Below are 7,030 nucleotides of genomic sequence, written 5' to 3'. Positions count from 1 at the left end.
TTTAGGGAACAAACGAAAATCTGGGCTAGTCACACTTTTGGCGATGTACTTTCTAAGAAAAAGACTCTGCTGGCCAGAATCAATGGTATTCAAAACTCTCCTCACTACCCCACTAGCCACTTCCTTAAGAACCTCGAAATTAATCTCCTCAATGATTATAATAGTCTGCTTAGATTAGAAGATGAACATTGGAAGCTTAGGCCGCGTATTAATTAGTTAAACCAAGGTGATGCTGCTACTAAATTCTTCCATATTAGTGTCCTAAATAGAAGGTGTACCAATAGAATTAACTACTTTAAGGATGAAGATGGTACTTGGATCACTAGTCAAGACCGCATTATAGATCATGTGGTTACTTATTTTGAAAATCTTTTCCAAACTAACCACCAGTTTACAAACCTCAAAGACACCACCCACCATCCATTATCCACTACTCATATAGATCTCTCATCCGTAGACAGACCCCTTCAAGACCAAGAAATCATTAATGCCATTTGGTCCATGAAACTCTTTAAGGCACTCGGGCCGGATGGCATTCACCCTTTCTTTTACCAAAAATTTTGGAATCTTATTAAGATACCAATCCTTGACTTCTGCCACAAAGTCTTCGAAAACCAATCATTCTCAGAAGTTATTAATCACACCTACTTATGTCTTATCCCAAAAATTCCAAATGCTAATGACCTCAAAAATTTCAGACCCATCCGATCATGTAATACCATCTACAAAATAATCACTAAGGTTATTGCTAACAGAATTAAACCATTCCTAGGCAAACTCATTAGTGCCTTCCAATCGAGCTTCCTGAAAGGTAGACGAGCTAGTGATAATGCCATTATAATTCAGGAAATCATCAATCACTTCCAAAAAATCAAAGGCACTAAAGGAAAGATACTAGTTAAAATAGATCTAGAAAAAGCATTTGATCGTCTGGAATGGCCGTTCATATATAGAGCCCTCAATTTCTTTAACTTCCCTCCAAAAATCACCAAACTAATCATGACTTGTATCTCTACATCCAAAATTGCTGTCCTAGTAAATGGCTCTAAGACTAAATTCTTTCACCCTTCTAGGGGTATTAGACAAGGAGATCCTATGTCCCCATACTTATTCATATTGAGTATGGAACTCCTCTCCACCTATATAAATTACCAAGTAGACATTGCACTTTGGGACCCCATTAAATTGAGCACCTCTACCCCCGCTCTTTCTCATCTATTCTTTGCCGATGATCTCACCTTGATGGCAGAATCTAATGAAAAATCTATTCATTCTATTCATCACTGCCTATCTCTTTTTAGTCAATTCTCAGGGCAAAAAATTAACTATCTTAAGTCAAAAATCATCTGCTCAAAAAATTGCAATCAAACCTCTAGAAACATTGCCACTTCTATTTTGAACATTGCCACTAGTGATAGCTTTGGGAAGTACCTTGGCTTCCCCATTCTTAATCGCCACCCTAAGAACTCTGACTTCCGTCACCTTATCGATAATTTAAGCAATCGCCTTGCAAATTGGAAAACTAAGTTCCTTACTTTGGCTGGAAGAGCCACCCTAATCAAAACAACCCTTAACGCTCTTCCAAACCATTCTATGTCCTATTTCCTCTTACCTCCAACTATTCAGAAACGTCTAAATAAAATCCAAAGAGACTTCCTTTGGGGATCCACCACACAAATAAGGAAAATTCATTATGTTAAATGGGACACAATCACTTTACCAAAAGATAAAGGAGGTCTAGGAATTCACAAATCCTCTCACAAAAACCTTTCTCTCCTAGCCAGCCTTGCATGGCGATTATTCACTCAATCCTCTAAACTATGGGCTAGCATCCTGATTGGCAAATATAGTACACGCACCAACGCGAAAAATTGTTCCATTATCTAGCGTAACATTCTTTCTGGTTGGATTCTTTGCTCAAAGGGAATTGCGTGGAACATTGGTAATGGCACATGTATAGATTTCTGGGATTCCATTTGGCTTCCCAATAATCAATCACTACGCAGCATGATTTCTGGGCCATTATCTCCTCATGACACTCACAAAAAAATCAGCGAGGTGTGTAATAATAACAACTGGGATCTATCCAATCTCTCATTTGTTTTACCCCATGAAATCAGCAATCTTATACTATCTACAAATCTCTCTCTTAATAACAACTCCACTAACTGTCCTTATTGGTTTTTGACCTCTAATGAAAATTTTTCCACAAAATCAATCATGTCACTTCTCCACCATGAATGCTCTCAAACAACTACTCCTTCCTTTGAGTGGATTTGGAAACTTAATACCTTAAACAAAATCAAACACTTCCTTTGGCAATGCATGCACAATAGACTCCCAACAAAATCATACCTCAATCATATTGGTCTGCAGATTGATCCTATTTGTTCCCTTTGTCTTCAAGGAGAAGAGACTACCACCCATCTCTTCCTTTACTGCCCTTATGCAATCCATTTCTGGGGTACTGTTGGCCTTAACACTAACACCCTAAATATTAACACACACTGGCCCAATGTTTTAAGGCAGACTTCCCACCCTATCCCAAATCTCTCCTTAACCTGGGAAGAGTTCCTACCCTTTGCTCTGTGGCTTTTATGGAATACTAGGAATAACAATATCTTCAACCGTAACAACAACATCCTCTCCAGTCATCTCGTCTATGCACGAGCCCTAGAATATAAGCACTGTGCAATCAGCCCTCCTAATACAGCACGATCCAATACACGCTGGCATCCCCCTCCTACTAATCATATTAAGTTAATATTGATGGCTCCTTCCGCAACAAATACTCAATAGGTGGTATTTGAGGAATATTCAGAGATGCCCAAGGACAATGGATTCTTGGTTATAGTAAGGTCATACTGGGCCCTACCCCGATTGCCGTGGAACTCATGCTCTAAAACATGGACTTCAATTAGCTATGGATAATAATTGGACGAACCTTGTGATTGAAACGGATAATACCAACATCATAGACCTTCTAGACTCGGATACGTATAATCCTCACACTAACATTATCTTTGATTGTAGGTATTGGATGAGGAAGTTGGGGAATCCACCAATCCAACACATCTACCGTGAAGGCAATCGAGTGGCACACGAACTCGCAAAGCAAGCATCAACCCGAGCCAATGTCAACTTCTCAGCCATGTTTTTGCAAATGCGAGAAGCGCTGAAGGACTTTGTACTTTTTGATATCTCTGCCACTACTACTACAACTACTATTAACACCAATGTTAATGTAACAACTACCTCAACTCTACATTCCCATACAAGCCTTAACTTAGTAGTTAGTACCCAGTAACTAGTTCTCCCCTGGTTAATCAAGATCATATTCCTTCAAGGACACCTCCTTGTAATTACCCTTAATAGTATTATATAATGTATTTCTTGTTTTCAAAAAAAAAAGAACTAAGGAGAAAAAAATAATAAAATGAAAAAACAGTAAAATTTAAAGAAAGTAAACTAACCCCCTTCCCGTTCTTCCACAAAACCCATCTCCCATTTCTATTTCTTTTTCTCTTTCTTCCCCTTCCCGTTCTTCCCCAAAACCCGTCTCCCATTTCTATTTTTTTCTTCCACTTCCTGTTCCCCCCCCCCCCCCCCCAATCCTGCACCCCCCTCCCGTTCTTTCCCAAAACTCATTTTCCATTTTTATTTTTTTCCCCTTCCCCACACTTCTACATTTGCCAACAGAAATTAGCTGAACACTATATAAAATATTCATGAAATTGAATGTAAAGCTGGATTAGTAAGTGTTTTTGTTACGGGTATGCACACACATGATAACAATCTATAAATCTAGAAATCTTACATACAAAAATTGCTGGAATTATAAGGATGGGAAGATCGAAGAATCCACTGTTTTTTAGGGAGCAAAGTCTAACTTCTCTGAATTCTTCTATTGACTTAGAACCCTTCCCAACTGTACCTAAAATGATATCCAAAGGACTACTCCATGTTGTATATTTTCATATCATTCTTTTTCACTAAGGGAATATGAAAGGTTGGGTAGTAAATATATTTAGAATTTAAATTTTTTAAAATAAAGAATAAAAATGAGTGGAGTAGTAAATATTGAGATTGTAACGTTTTCTTACAATAAAGAATAGGAAAGACTGGAGTAGTAAATGTTGAGATTGTAACGTCTATTTTACAATAAGAATAGGAATGAGTGGAGTAGTAATATTACCACATTTACTCTTGCAATATGATAAATAGAAAATTAAGAGAAAAATGCAAAACTTTGAGAAAAACGATAAATAGGATCTTTGGCCAAAAAGAAGTGCCAAGTTATCTTGTCTATGCTCGGAAGAAATAAGAGATTGAATTTTGAAATAAATATATAATGTAAGACACTCACAAGGAAAAATTACAAATAAAAACAAATGTATAAGGAAAAAAATACATGTGAATAGATAACAGAAAATAAATCCAAAATAAGAAAAATCATATACCTTTTTGTCGAATTACAACAATAAAGTTCTTGAGTAAAGTCCTTTCAATTGAGAAAGATGAGCCAACGCTTAATTTGGAGAGAAAACAAATATGTTACATAAGTCCAACGTTTTGTTTGTTCATAATAAAATATTGTAAATAATTAATATCTATAAGTAATTTTATTTAGATGTAAATAGTATTTATAATTAAAGAGTTACGATCTTCTCTCATAAATAATTATTATACATATATGTACACGAAATTTATAATTATTATACATATATAATTTTGTAGGTGGTATTTATTTGTAACTGTATTTGAGATATTTGGAAAATATTTCTTAAGGAAAAAGTAAATGCAAAATGAAAAAAAGAGAGAGAAATCAGTCAGATTAAATTGTACAGGGATTTCACAATTAAGATGCGGGTAGAGTGCAATGAGTCGTTTAAAAAAATCGAAGCATGTCAACATAAAATAAAAATATAGAAGATACATATATAATTTTGTAAGTGGTATTTATTTGTAATTATATTTGAGACATTTGGAAAATACTTCTTAAAGAAAAGTAAATGAAAAATAAAAAAAATGAGAGAAATCAGTTATATTAAAATTGTGGAGGGATTTCAGACTTAAGCTGTGGATAGAATTCAATGAGTTACTTCAAAACCAAAAAAAAAAAAATCCTAAACATGTCAACATAGAATAAAAATATAGAAGATAAATACTATTGATGATCAAAGAGATATGTGTACTTCTAGTTGATTTTTTTTTTTTTTTTTTGTAATTACTCAACTTTTAGAACCGCCCAAACAAATAAATATTATCCTCAATTTAAGTAATATGTTTATCAATGGGATTTATAAACATATTACATCAAAAAATAGAAAAAAGAGATGTAAATATTCTAATAACTTTAACTAATGATGACGAAATTAGCTATTGCTAAATCTTAATTATATCGATTATTTTGGCAATCCATTATAATTTCATATATATATATATATATATATATATATATATATATTGTGTTAGTCGTGATTTGAAAAATATTGTATTGACACTACAATATGGAATTTATTCCTCAGGGGAAGAAAACAATGACAAAATAATTAACTGCTTGTGTCCAAAGAAAAAACCAGACAGACATACCCGATAAAATAAATCAAGCCGCCATCTTATTCTCTTCTCCGCCTTCTCTACCGCCCATGACCACACGTGAATCCACCTAATTCCATCTCTGTCTATCAACTAAGGGTGAATTGTTATTTACCATTTTCACATAGGAGGTTTTATATATATATAGAGTGACAATTGAGTTCCTAAGTTTAAAACATATTGTAACTCGTACGTTACAACCTCTTGGTGTGGCCAAAATAATGAGGAAAGAAACTAATAAAACACATTTAAAGAAGACATAAGTAGGGTATTTCTATTTTTCTTCCATATTTTTAAGGGAAACTAAGCGAAAAAGGCCAAAAAAAGTGAGGGAATAGATAAATAGGAATCCTAGCATTAGAGAGTGCCACATCACTTTTTCTATTCTCAACTTTATATCTCTCTCTCTATATATAAATTTATCGCGTTAATCGTGATTTCAGAACAAACATTGTATTGACACTACAATATGGAATTTATGACTCATGAGAAGAAAACAATGATAAAATAATTAACTGCTCGTATCCAAAGAAAGAACCAAACAGACATACCCGATAAAATAAATCAAGCCGCTATCTTATTCTCTTCTCCGCCTTCTCTGCTGCCCATGACCACATGTGAATATAGCTAATTCCATCTCTGTCTATCAACCAAGGGTGAATTGTCACTAACTATTTTTACATAGTGACAATGGAATTTCTAAATTTAAAACATATTGTAACTCATATGTTACGACCTCTTGGTGTGGCAAAATAATGAAACACATTTAAGGAAGATATAAGTAGGCTAATCCTAGCATTAAAGAACCACATCACTTTTTCTATTCCCAACTTTATATATATGTATAGAGAGAGAATGTTATGGTAGCTTCTTGTTGTACTAAGTTTATTATGTTGAAAGTGCCAATCAATTGTATTTCTTTTCATTAATGCTTTCCTGAGTCGGTCAATTGGAAAAAACTTATGCACTATAGGGGTAAAATCTGCGTACACACTATTTTTTCAAACCCCATTATGCGAGATTATACTGGTATGTTATTATTGTTGTTTTTATTGTTATGGTAGCATAAATGAAATTTTTCTTTTTTTTAATTTATTAACTTCTTTTCTTATAGCGATTCACATGATTGGAAATTAATTATCAATGCAAGATAGCAAGATATTCTGAACATGCTGAAATCTAAATAATGTTTTAGTTTTGTGATTAATCATTAATATTGAAATCTGGACACAATAACTAATGGTTTAACTTCTTATACTATTGTAATTTCTTCCGTTTTATAGAAAATCCAGTCAATTAATATTTAGGAAAATCATTCATGTTGGCTAAAAGTTTGATTGGAGTACACGATAATACACTAAGAGCCCGTTTGGACATAAGAATTTATTTTACTTTTTTTTTATTTTTTCGAAATCAGTGTTTCGCCATACAT

The sequence above is a fragment of the Nicotiana attenuata genome, chromosome 11, assembly GCF_001879085.1.
Source record: "Nicotiana attenuata strain UT chromosome 11, NIATTr2, whole genome shotgun sequence".
Classification (NCBI taxonomy): Eukaryota; Viridiplantae; Streptophyta; class Magnoliopsida; order Solanales; family Solanaceae; genus Nicotiana; species Nicotiana attenuata.
Note: the sequence above shows the minus strand (reverse complement) of the source record.